Here is a 14,715-nt window from a genome sequence, read left to right as displayed (position 1 = left end):
GACAAAACAAATAGCACAAATAATAATTGGCTGTCAATTCTATAACACAAGATCAATCATTCTTATATCTTTTAATTGACTATCAATATTCAAAGTATATTTATGATTTAATTTTTTATTATAATATTATTATATTGATGATGATTGATAATCGATGATTAATCATGGGTCCAATATGGAGATAAGTTTTTCCCACCTAAATCTAAATCTTAATTAATCAACATCTATACTTGTCAACATATAATTATGCAATTCATATGCGACTTAAATTTACTTCACAAGAAAAAAAATATAAACTTGTTATTTATAAGTTGTTTGACAAATATTGAACGAGAAAAATGAGTGTTATCATTTATTAATTGTATTCAAAATTAAAATACTATATATATATATATATATATATATATATATATATATATATATATATATATATATATATATATATATATATATATATATATATATATATATATATATATATATATATATATTTTATTAATGTGTCTTTTTACGTCGTTAAATATAAATATTTTGAAAACTATTGGTACGTAATATCAATTTCGTACATATAAAATTAACCATATTCGAAACACTTTGTATTTTAATAATAAGTTTTATTGTGTCGTGACCTATATACATATTTTGTTTTGAAACCATTTTGTACAATATCTTAGTAACATTTTTTCATGTAATTACATATATGTGTATATATATATATCTTATTTATGAATTGTTAATCGTGAATCTTCGGGAATGGTCGAAGGTAAACGAATGTACTAAAATCATTTTAAAAGTTTTGAGACTCAACATAACAAGTTTGCTTATTATAACAACCCGGAAATTTCCAACTAAAATTAAACCTAATCTTTATATGAATTTGACACATTAAGCATAGTATGTTATCATGCGTATCAAATTTTTAAACTGTTTTCATGAACTCAATTACCTTTTAACCAATTTCGACGATTCACGAACAATTATTCGTAAATAATTATGCATTAGTAATTATTCATTATATTAATATTATTATTAATATCATTTTTAATAATATATCATTAATCATTATCATTTACAAGTATTACTATTATTATTAATAACAATTAAAATTATCATTTTATTATTCTTATTACCTTATTAATATTATTATTTTTATTATTATCATCATTATAATCAATTATTAATAAACTTATTACAATTATCATTATTATTAGGTTTATTATTATAATTAGGTTTATTATTATTATTATCTTCATTTACTATTATTATTATTATTATTATTATTATTATTATTATTATTATTATTATTATTATTATTATTATTATTATTATTAGTATAATTATAATTATTATTAATATAATTATTATTAATATAATTATTATTATTAATTATTAATAAATAAATAAAAATGATCGAAACCTAAATTAGGTATTCAGCTTTTCAATTTTTTTTTATTTATTTTATCTGCTTTTCTTAATTTTTTATCTATACTTTTATAAAACAAATTAGGTATTCAGTTTTTTTATTATCTTTCTGCTTTTATATTTTTTTTTTCAATCGTGATATCTCTTTTTCCTGGTAATCTAGTAGGCATCCACACAAGAAGTATCAATCAATCTCATTTTTTTCTTATATAAACCAGTTAATCTCACATTATCAATTATCATTTACTTATGTATTTATTTGAAAAAAATAAAAATAAACAGAAGCTCGATACCTCTGTTCTTCCACCTTTTTGCCAAAATTCGAATTTGTAATCCATTTTAAATTCCTTAAATGCAATTTTGTTAGGAATAATTCAATCAGACTTTCTGAAAAATCTCAGCTTCCAATTCTTTGTAACGATTTCTAATTTTTAAGTCAAAGGTTCGAAGCCAAAAAGTCAACTGTAGAGTTCATCACGAAATTCAAATTCAATTTAAAGTTTCAGGTCCAATTGTTGATTGGGAAAGTTAATAGGAAGGATTTGAAACACATTTTGTGTTGTAACAATTGTCTAAAACAAACTCAAAATCAAAAATCAAATTCTTTTTTTTTATTTATGCGACGAACAGCAGACCCTTTAATTTTTATTTTTTTATTATTTATTTATTTTAAATAAACAATTATTCATTAAAAGTCAAATATAATCGAGATTCGAATATTAAATTATAATTTTGATCATCTTGGGGTTCTTTGGTCGAGTTAACTGTAAAGAAGAAGGAGGAAAGGAAACAAAAAAAGAGAACGGTTTAATAAAATTAGTATTAAATATAAATCAGAAAGGTACCAACAGCGAAGTGGTGTGTGGTGTTAGCGGGTGTGCGAGAGGTCTCGGTTCAAGCCCGGACGTGGGCAATTTTTTTTTGGAAAAAGCTTTGTTAAAGTAGTTTCTTATTATTATTATTATTATTATTATTATTATTATTATTATTATTATTATTATTATTATTATTATTATTATTATTATTATTATTATTATTATCATTATTATTATTATTATTATTATTATTATTATTATTATTACTATTAACATCATTAAAAGCATTATCATTAATATCATTAAAGTTATTATTAGTAATATCAATATGATTAAAATTATTATTATTATCATTATTGTTATTACTAGTATTAGTATTATTATTAATAACATGATTTTCAAAACTATTATTATCATAATTATTATCATTATTATCATTATCAATACTAGAATTATAATAACTATATGTTTATCATTATCATCATTATTAATATTATTACTACTACTGTTAATATTATTATTATGATAACAACTATTATTTCTTACAAATACCATAATATTACCTATTATTATATTTTAATATTATATTTACATAATATTATACATATAAATATATTAATGAAAGACTTACTATATTAATGAACTAATGATGAAAATGAATTAACATATATTTAAAATATATATATATATATATATATATATATATATATATATATATATATATATATATATATATATATATATATATATATATATATATCACTAATAATTATATACAAGTTTATTTGATTCTAATTTATATGTTTTAATATATATAAAACTGATATAGGTTCGTGAATCCGAGGACAACTCTAAACTTGTTCAGTGCTATCATACGCATATCCTACAAACTATCGTATCGTATCGTGAGTTTCATATGATCCCTTTTACTCTTTACATTTTTGGGCTGAGAATACATGCGCAACTTTTATAACTGTTTTACACGTATCAACTATTAAACTGTGATACGTTGGGCTATGACCAGCAAGTCCCCAACCGACAAGTATAAACGATAACTTGTTACGGGGCAAACTTGAAAGTCTAGTCTAAATACAAGTACCAACTATTAAACTGTGATATGTTGGGCTATGACCAGCAAGTCCCCAACCGACAAGTATAAACGATAACTAGTTACGGGGCAAACTTGAAAGTCTAGTCTAAATATCAGTACCAACTGTTAAAACTATGCTATACCCGGCTATATCCCTACAGTGATATTTTTAATTGCTACGGCATTCTTAATTATTGGGGATAGGCCTATCGGGAGTAACATCCTCGATACATTTGACTAAGTCTTTGTATTACTTGATAATGAAATTAAACCGACAAGGACAGACACAACTTGTCATGGGGCAAACTTGAACGTTTAGTCTAAATATCACGCTTTAGCATAACCTTTTGATCCTGCGGGAGATCAACTTTATAAACTAAACCTTGTGGTCTATATCTATTACTGAAATCATTGTTTATGACAAACCTATGAACTCACTCAACCTCGTGTTGACTTTTTAAGCATGTTTATTCTCAGGTACTTAAATATTGCTTCCGCTGTATATCTGCTGCTTTAATGATGATTGCTTGCCATGCTTGGAGTCTTCATGCATTACTTACCAATTCATTTAAAAACATTTAATGTAATCTATTTATCTTCTGCTGCAAAAACTCAATAAAACGTCTCATATAAAGTCGTTCTCGTTTATACAACTGTGATTTGATATAATTAGTGACGTTATTCTTCCAGGCCCTATCTGGAGGACGTCACAGAATGGTATCAGAGCTGGTTTAACTGCGTCCAAAGCAACGACCGTTAACGTTCCCAACATTCGGGTTCGGTTAACAGCAACGACTTTGGGTGAGTTAGTCGTAGAGGGGGTTCTCACTGTGTTACCTGTGACGAATCATTGGCTCTTACTCCTTGCGATCCTTTTATGGTTGGCCAAATAACAGTGGTGACGCGGGCTGTAAAATCAGAGTCTAAGGTACGCTCAGTGGTCACCCTATTCATAGGAAAGGCACTGTTTGGGTTTTAACCCCAATCTGTGTCACATGGTGTCACAGATTGGTATCAGAGCAGGTTGTTGTAGAGAACCAGGATTGCATTTTATGTGTGCCTTATACAATTAGATACCTTAGCAATGTAGGACTACAACTTTCCCTGACCATAGTGCCTTTAATTGTTGCCTTTAACTGTTAAATACTACACTATGCCTTAGAAACTATGCTTATTAAATTCTTTAATATTTCTTAGAATGCCGAGCCAATCTGAGAACTCTGTCTACTCTCCAATTATGCCACCACATTCAAATGCGATACCTGTTGATTCTGCTGACTCTGGATCTAATCATTCACCGGTATATAAACCAACGAGTACTTCTAAATGGGAAGCTATTCAAAGCTTTCCTAACTACAATGGTGACTACTCAGGCTACGAGCCTGAAAAAGATCCTATTGAGGAATCATCTAAAAACTTATCTCTAAAGAGAAAGCAAACCGAAACCGCTACTGCTGATGAAGCTGGTCCATCAAAAAGGGCTAGCTCACCATCTCGTGAAAACATTGCTCAGATAGAGGCGCGTCTAAATAACCTAGAGAAAGAAAACAAAATCTTGAAAGAGATCATCAGAGAATCCTTCGAGACTCAAACCGAAAGGCTAGAAGAACTTGTAAAGTATAACACAGAAAAAGTGATGGAGAAGGTGATGAAAGTGAAGGACGATGAAGAACGCAATACCCACTGGGGAAAACAATCTCTTGCCTATTTGAGAGAAGATGTTGGCCTTAGATTGAAGATGGAGGAAGACCACATGAATAATCAACTTTCTATGAGGGACTACATGTACCATGTAATCAACAATGATGTTTCCAATCTTTATGATAACCTCGAGTATCTTTATGAGGAACAAAAGGAGAAGAACGAGAAAGTTGAAAAGTTTATGAAGAAGGTTGAGGACGAGAAAAAGAAATATGAAGACTACTTCAATCTTAATATTTCATAGTTATTTTTTTTCCTATTTTCTATCTATGCAAAGGCTAGGCCTTAAAATATTTCTATCCCCAAATCGTGTAATAAGAAGGCTTGTTTAAAGCCTCGTTCTTAATAAAATAAAGTGTTTCGTTCATATCATATTCATCTTCATCCCACTTAATTTTTTTTCAAACTTATGACCTATCAGATTTATCAAAACTATACACCCTTATGTAGTGAAGATAATGGTTCGTCCACCAGCTCCTACTGCTACTCCAAATATTCACGTATCTATATGCCTTATGCCTTTTTGCATCAGTTTGCGAACCAGAAAATGTCATTGGGTTATCACAGTATACGAATTGAAAGTCTTTAATCGAAAGTATATCTATTAATCCTTGTTGGAAAGCATTTGATTAATAATTAAAGTCTCGACACGTCATACTGGAATTATTGCATAGATGATGTATAGACAAAATCATATCTTATCATATATATCCCAGTAAACTTTGTCTACCACTTTTCCTAAATTTCCTCGGTAAATTACAGAAATCTTTTTGCTATTAATACGTATTCAAGGAGACGAATATATCATTCAGTATTCAATACCCATTTCATATCAAACCCTATTCCAAACACATAATATGAATTTCTCGAACTCCTCAAGCTCCATCGGAAGCGTAACCGGAACAAACGAACCAATCAGCCATCATCTTTTCTGGATGAATTGGGGATGGGTTCGTAGCCGACTCAATCAATGGAGGCAAGAAGAAGGTGATCCCTTCCACCAACCGAATTCACCTATTGGCGAAGAACCTGAAGCACTTACCGGTGAACCATTCCGAAACACCATTTTCTCTCTTCTTTCCAGGGTATCCCGTCACGAATATATAATATCAAAGATTCTAGATCTTATTCACCCCCTTGTTCCAACGGCCAATCATCCCGGAATAGTAGAAGAAGTCAACGAGCTTCGCGCTCGAGTGGTGGCTCTGGAGAATATGGTGCGAGTTCTACAAGCATCAGCAACACCAGCAGCATGACCAGCACCACCAGTACCATCATCACCACCAACAGCATCAGCTTCATCAACAAAAACATCCGCATCTCACTCGGTACCTCGGATATCAATATCATACGTCCCATAGATACAAAAGAATATTAGTAATAATGAGTTAAGATGTATTGACTCATTCTTCGTGAAGAATTATATATGTATACTTTATATATATATATATATATATATATATATATATATATATATATATATATATATATATATATATATATATATATATATATATATATATATATATATATATATATATATATATATATATATATATATATATGATTTGGAACAATAATAAATCTTGTCGTACTAAGCAATTACGTGAGAATCTCAACTAGTATGTACTACTTAGTTAATTCATATTACTAATATGCTATGATGTACAACCTTCGTTAATGACTTAACAATTTTTAATCACTGCTTCAACACAATAAACTCCATTTCATAATAAATCAAGTGTAACGATGAGTGTATTGATTCATAACTTCATTAGCAAAATATTTCGCGACAATTATGAAATCTCTAAGGTTTTGGAGATTATTTACTCTCGTTCCAAACCGCAAATTAGATGAGTTTAATAAATATTAACTCATTAAATCCATGATTATATCTGAAGAATACATATATGAACGTATATCTTCATAAAGATTGTAAATTCTGTTGTACAAACTGTTAATTGTGAAAATATTTTAACGGGTAGGTAATACCCGAGAAATATTTATATCTCACATTAATATGTTATATTGTACATTCTTCAATTCTGATTCTCATGAATTGTATTCATTCATATTCTGTGATGAATTATCATATCAAACCACCGAAATTATCATTCATTACTTTTAAAATCAATAATGCCTATTCGTTAACCATTAGATTCCTTGATGATTACAATCAGCGTTTAATCATCTAAAAATAAAATTTCTTGAAACCATCTCAAATTGATAACCAATGATTCAGATATGGTAGCATTAAATGCAGAGGAAATAGAAGAATTTTCCTCGTCATTGGGTCTTAGGAATTCTAAGATATCACCGTATCTTTCGCTATAAATATTCTCTATATTTCTGAAGATATCTTCATAACGATTCTTGACCGTAATTAATTGTCTCCTTGTGATATATTTATCACATCATAAAGAAAACTGTTTTAGTTTCTATATTCTGTAAAATTCAAGTTTAAATTATGAATGATTTGAAGTAATGTTGGGAATTGAAGCATGAGTTAGTATAATATAATGACGTCAGGCCAACGTGATTATATTACAGTAAGTAATGCTAAATTTTTAATGGAAGATGATGATTCATAGACTTTATAATCATCATTTGACATGTTATACCACTCTTACATTGTATTTAACCTCTAAACATATCAAGAAAATATTTTTCTTGATGATTCGGTCTTTTCCAGATATTCTGGTAATTTGACAAATCAAATCGTGCTATTACTTTTCCTTCTGCTTTGTATATTATGATCATTCGAAACTTCATACCTACAAATTCTGGACCATTACTCGCTTTACTTAGAGTCGAGAGGAGAATAAAAAGGCACAGAGCTCCGACATATAAGGGAAAATATAAAGCCCGATAACGACACCGAAATTACAAACCGTGTATATCAATGCGTATAGCAATATAAAGACACGGGAGAACTAAAAACACAATAAATCCTAGAGCATAATAGAAGTAAACAGACTTCTCTGGTGGAAGTTGAAAAAGATGGAAGATTGTGGCGATAACCAATATAAGGTCAAGAACAAGAACTGGATTGAGCATATTAACAAATCTTTTGGAAGTATGAATTGAGGAAGAAAGTATAGAAGTGGTGAAGATAATGAAATGGAAGAAGCTAATTTATAGCAAAATTCCAGACACGTCAATCGAGACAATTTGATAATGCTAAAAACGAACATATATTTCATAGCATTATTCCTCAAGAAAGACAAGCTTTTAGTTGCAATTATTCTATTTACAGGTGATATTCGTTTAAATAATAAAAGGTGAAGACAAAAGACAGATTCGACGAATTGAAGACGCAAACGACCAAAAAGCTCAAAAGTACAAAAAACAATCAAAAAGGTTCCAATTATTGATAAGAAACGTCTCGAAATCACAAGAGTACAAGATTCAAAACGCAAAGTACAAAATATAAAATTGTACGCAAGGACGTTCGAAAATCCGGAACCGGGACCAGAGTCAACTCTTAACGCTCGACGCAACGGACTAAAAATTACAAGTCTACTATGCACAAGAATATAATATAATATATAAATAATTATATTAATTATTTATATTTTATATTTATATATAAAATCCATCGGCAAGAAAGACTCCAAAAGATGTGAGCTGTAATTGCAATCTCCGCGACTCGCGGGGTTTGAAGGCAAAATTCACCGCGAGTCGCGGAGCCCCAAAAATCAAAAATCCCTATAAAGCAAACTGAATTCTGATCAAAATTTCATAATCTATTTCTCTCTTCTCTCATATATACGATATATATATATATATATATAATTTATATTTTAATTTTAATTTTAATTATAATTCTAATAATAAGGGTATGTTAGCAAATGTTGTAAGGGTGTAAGTCGAAATTCTGTCCGTGTAACGCTACGCTATTTTTAATCATTATAAGTTATGTTCAACCTTTTTACATTAATGTCTCGTAGCTAAGTTAATATTATGCTTATTTAATCCGAAGTAATCATGATGTTGGGCTAATTACTAAAATTGGGTAATTGGGCTTTGTACCATAATTGGGATTTGGACAAAAGAACGACACTTGTGGAAATTAGACTATGGGCTATTAATGGGCTTTATATTTGTTTAACTAAATGAAAGTTTGTTAATGTTAATATAAAGATTTACAATTGGGTGTCCCTATAAATTACCATATACACTCGATCGGACACGATGGGCGGGGTATTTATATGTACGAATAATCGTTCATTTAACCGAACACGGGAATGGATTAATAGCCACTAGAATAATCAAAACAGGGGTGAAATTACATTCAAGGGTAATTGGTGTAATTGTTAACAAAGTGGTAAAACCTTGGTTTACACGCAGTCGATAACCTGGTGTATTCATTAAACAAAGTATTAAAACCTTGTTACAATTCGGATCCCCAATTAGTTGGAATATTTAACTTCGGGTATAATAATAATTTGATGAGGACACTCGCACTTTATATTTATGACTGATGGACTGTTATGGACAAAAACCAGACGGACAGATTAAATAATCCAGGACAAAGGACAATTAACCCATGGGCATAAAACTAAAATCAACACGTCAAACATCATGATTACGGAAGTTTAAATAAGCATAATTCTTTTATTTCATATTTAATTTCCTTTATTTTATATTTAATTGCACTTCTAATTATCGCACTTTTATTTATTGTTATTTAATCGCACTTTTAATTATCGTACTATTTAATTATCGCAATTTTATTTTATCGCACTTTTATTATTCGCAATTTCATTATCGTTATTTACTTTACACTTTAAATTAAGTCTTTTATTTATTTAATATTTTACATTAGGTTTTAACTGCGACTAAAGTTTTAAAATCGACAAACCGGTCATTAAACGGTAAAAACCCCCCTTTATAATAATAATATTACTTATATATATATTTGTATTTTTATAAAAGTAAACTAATATAGCGTTGAGCTTTGTTTAAAGATTTCCCTGTGGAACGAACCGGACTTACTAAAAACTACACTACTGTACGATTAGGTACACTGCCTATAAGTGTTGTAGCAAAGTTTAAGTATATCCATTCTATAAAGAAATAAATATCTTGTGTAAAATTGTATCGTATTTAATAGTGTTTTCTGCTAAAATTAATAACTATTTTATATACACCTCGCATAACATCAAGTATTTTTGGCGCCGCTGCCGGGGAACACTCTTAAACGCCGGAAGCGCAACGCTAATATAAAAAAAAAAAAAAAAGATTTTTAGTTACTTTTATTAAAAGTCGTTTTTGTAAAAATACGTTTTAAAAATTCAAAAATATAAAAAGAAAAACAAAAATATAAGTATTTTTAAGATTTTGTTAAATATTTAAGTTTTATAAGTTTCTTTATTTTTATTTTAGTTTATAAAAATATAAGTTTTAATATCTTTTATTTAATTAAAAAACAGAAAACAGAAAATAAAAAAAAATAAATAAATAAATAAAGAAAAAACGCGTCGAATATTGAAAGCTGTCATCTGAATTCTGGAACCCCGCGACTCGCGGGGTTTGAAGCATAAAATACCGCGACTCGCGGAGATGCTCTGACACGAGACAGAACCCTAATTCAGCATTTATTACGGTTTATTATTAATTATAATTATTATTTAACCCTAATTATTATTATTATTATTATTAGTTTTATTTTTACTTTTACTTTTTATTTAATTTATGTATTTAGTATTAATTAGTTTTATTAAATTGTAAAATTTGTAGTTTTATTAAATAAATAATATAAAAATAATATTTTTATAAAAATTGTACTTTTTAAATATTTTTATATTTTGTCCATTTTTAATCATTGTAGCGTAATATTTGTATTTTTAGCTCATAATTAATTTTAAACTTAGTTTTTACTATAGTTATTTTTACTCCTAGATTTTTAGGCTTTGCCGTAGAATTCCTTAAGTGCTTTTTCTTTAGACTAAGATTTAGGTACTTTAGAATTTTGCGACGCCTTTTTAAGTTTTGGTTTCTTTTTAAGTTATTTCCATTTGGGATTTAGTTTTTCCTGTAAGCTTTAATATTTTTAGACACATTTTACTATGTATCAATTATCATTTCAATTAGTAATTTCAATTTGCGATTATAATTTTAAGTTAGTTGTAGTAATAAGGTTAGGTTAGTCAAGTATTTTTAAGTTTTTATAAGTTTCTTTTATTTTTCCGTCACCTTTTATTTTTCAACCATTTTTTTCTTTTTCGACCTTTTTAGACGAACTCTTTTTCTCTCTTATTTCTCGCTATTCTAGTTTTAGGACATAGATTTTTATTCTACTTCTTATCTAAATTTCTTAAAATTACGAAAATTTATTTTGAGTGGTTAAATTGATAGACATCAAAATTTTCTGGTTCGTAGTAATAGTTGGATTTGTACGTGGACCGGGTTATTGGAGCCAAACAGTACTCAATTATATTGAGACCAAACGAATCCTGCCCCTCTGCTGCATCTTTTGGCTATTCGAAACGTGGGCAAAATCAGAAAAGTCTATTGATTGGATAACTTATTATAATTTTTCTTTCCTTTTAAAAACTAATAGGATATTCAGTGAATGCACCGAGCAAGACGTTCACCACCTTTTGTACGTTCACCACCTGTAACTAGATCAAGACATTTAGCAAATATTGTCGCCGTTGATTTTTCTTTAGAATCGTCATCTAGTCGAACAAGAACTCCAACTCAAATTTCCGATAATCCATCTTTTGAACCCGACTTCACAATTAAGAACCAGGAGCATATTCAAGGACAATTCCAAGATCTTGAACCACTAATTATTCCTCCTGAGCCACAAACCATTAAATCAGAATCCTCTAGTGATTCGTATTCAACAAATTCAATTATGGAAGTAACGGAACCTCTAAGTATGGAAGATCGAATGAGAGCCACACGCACGGGCCAAGGTCACGCCATTATTAAGCGAGAAGTTAATGCGCCAGATTATGAAATCAAAGGACAAATTCTACACATGGTAACTAACCAATGCCAATTCAGTGGTGCACCGAATGAAGATCCTAACGAACACCTTCGTACGTTTAAAAGAATTTGTACACTATTCAAAATCCGAGAAGTGGAAGATGAGCAGATCTATCTCATGTTGTTTCCTTGGACTTTAAAAGGAGAAGCCAAAGATTGGTTAGAATCGTTACCTGAAGGGGCAATTGACACATGGGATGTCTTAGTTGAAAAATTTCTTCAAAGATTCTTTCCGGCATCTAAAGCCGTGAGACTTCAAGGAGAAATTGTTACATTCACACAAAAGCCAAATGAAACATTATATGAGGCGTGGACAAGATTCGGAAGGATGTTGAGAGGATGTCCTCAACACGGTTTAGACACTTATCAAATAGTACAAATATTCTACCAAGGTGTCAACGTTGCTACACGAAAAGACATCGACATAACAGCTGGTGGTTCCATTATGAAGAAAACCGCAACTGAAGCTTACAAAATTATTGATAACACAGCCTCCCACTCGCATGAGTGGCACCAAGAAAAAGATATTTTTCGTTCATCTAAAGTGGCTAGAGCCGATTCTAGCCATGACTTTGATTCCGTTTCAGCAAAAATAGATGCTTTTGAAAGACGAATGGAAAAGATGAATAAAGATATTCACGCAATACGAATCAGTTGTGAGCTATGCGGTGGACCACACTTATTGAAAGATTGTCACATTGAACCAACATTGGAACAACGAGAGAATGTTTCCTATATGAACCAAAGGCCTGGAAATAATTATCAAAATAATTATCAACCGCCAAAGCTAAACTTCAATCGAAATCAAAACATTCTTTACAATCCAAAAGGACCCGAAAATAACTGGTATAACCAACAAGGTCCGAATAACCAACCAACTCAAAACAACACTTTCAATCAACAAAGACCTGGCTTATATAAACCACAACAACAAACCGAAGAGAAAAAGTCAAATATGGAAGACGTAGTATTCAAGCTAGTTGAATCTCAAACACAATTTATTGAAACTCAAACCCAAACGAACGAGAGATTTGATCAGTCATTAAGAACTCAACAAGCTTCCATTTTGAATCTAGAAAAACACGTAGGTACTCTTGCTAGCATGATGAGTGAGAGGGAACAAGGAAAGCTACCCGAGTAATACTGAAGTAAATCCTCGGAATGAGAATGTTAATATGGTTTCAACGAATTCTGAAAAACCAGCACCAGAAGATGGGAAGGTTTTAGATGAGAGTAACAATGAAGAAGTTACACCACCACCACCCGAGTATGTAAAGCCAGTGGTGGCACCATACAAACCACCCATCCCGTTTCCAAGAAAAGGAGTTGAGTATGAGCAAGTAATAAGTAATAAAGATTGTGATACTTCTGGAAAAAAGAAGAAGAAAAGAATAAGAAAGTACAAGAAACAAAAGCCGTAGAAGTAAACCCGGTGAAGACAGTTCCACCAAAACCTCCACCTAGGGTAGGTGATCCGGGTGAATTTATTGTTCCCTGTCTACTTAGTGATTGTGTCATGTATGATGCACTAGCAGATTTAGGTGCAAGTGTAAGTGTTATGCCTCTTTCATTATATAAGAGATTAGGAGTAGGTAAGTTAAGTCCAACGGATATGAGTGTTCGACTCTTTGATCAAACCATTAAGCACCCAGTTGGAATTGCTGACAACCTACCCGTTCAAGTAGGCAATTTAACCTTTCTAGTCGAATTTATTGTCATTGACATAGAAGAGGACCCAAACATTCCTCTAATTTTAGGTCAGCCATTCTTAGCGTCCACCAAGGCGTTATTTAATGTAGGAAATGGAAGAATGACACTTAAAAGTGGTGACAAATCGATCACCTTTATGATTCGAAAGTCTAAATCTCCACCAGCCAAAACCGTTGAACCAGTAAAAACAATTGGTAAGAACCATGTGTTTTTACCAACTCCAACGGTAATACTTAGCAATAATGAAACGCCTAAGTGTGGGGAAAATGAAGTAACACCTAATGATGACATGATAACAAAGAACCCTGTTGTTGATACGAAATTAAATGATCCCGTTATTAATAGTTCAATGAAGAAACTTATTAAACGGATTCGCGATGCTAGAACCAAGGGGAACTTTAAGTTATGTAACCGGTTAGTATCCAATCTATCACCTAAAGAAAAGGAGAAACTAGTTGAAATTGTGGAAATTACACAGGAATCCGACCAATGGCTTAAAGAAAAAGTCACGGATATGCAAGTTGATTATGGACCAAGAGAAATTAACAATGAAGTTAATCACAATTTTGACACCACGGCTACCTAAGTGTGGGGAGATTCAAATGTTCTAAAAAGAAAATGCTATCTAGAGTTAGTTGTTCTGTTCTCGTGTAGTTCCGAGAATGGAACCCGATTGGTCTTTCCCTAGCAGACCCTAAAGAACTAGTCTTCTCCCCCCATTCTGAATTTTTATTTTTTTTAGGTTTTTACAAAATGAAGACTGCCTGTGAACTAAACCATGGTCTAATGCTACACGCTTTGATCACTAAACGTAATAATGACATACTACCGAGTGAAATAGTATCAGTAATCAGAGAAAGAATGGACGGAGTTAGAAAAGAATCCAGATGCGAAGATAATAAGTTACAATTTGGTAAAGAAAATTCAAAATCCGCAGCGAAAAGAAGAGCACGACACCTAGAAAGATGTCACAAATGC

At 30.5% G+C, this 14,715-nt stretch overlaps 1 non-coding gene across 1 annotated transcript; it reads right to left on the bottom strand.

The window, feature by feature from the left end:
* Window positions 1-12,277: 12,277 nt before the first annotated feature.
* On the bottom strand, window positions 12,278-12,384 carry LOC139895189 (small nucleolar RNA R71). The gene has a single exon (XR_011775652.1). It is a non-coding gene; the product is annotated as a small nucleolar RNA R71 (small nucleolar RNA).
* Between the last annotated feature and the right edge of the window lie 2,331 nt (window positions 12,385-14,715).

Source organism: Rutidosis leptorrhynchoides, chromosome 2 (genome assembly GCF_046630445.1).
Source record: "Rutidosis leptorrhynchoides isolate AG116_Rl617_1_P2 chromosome 2, CSIRO_AGI_Rlap_v1, whole genome shotgun sequence".
NCBI lineage: Eukaryota > Viridiplantae > Streptophyta > Magnoliopsida > Asterales > Asteraceae > Rutidosis > Rutidosis leptorrhynchoides.
The sequence above is the reverse complement of the archived record's forward strand: the minus strand, read 5'-3'. Positions and strand labels throughout refer to the sequence as shown.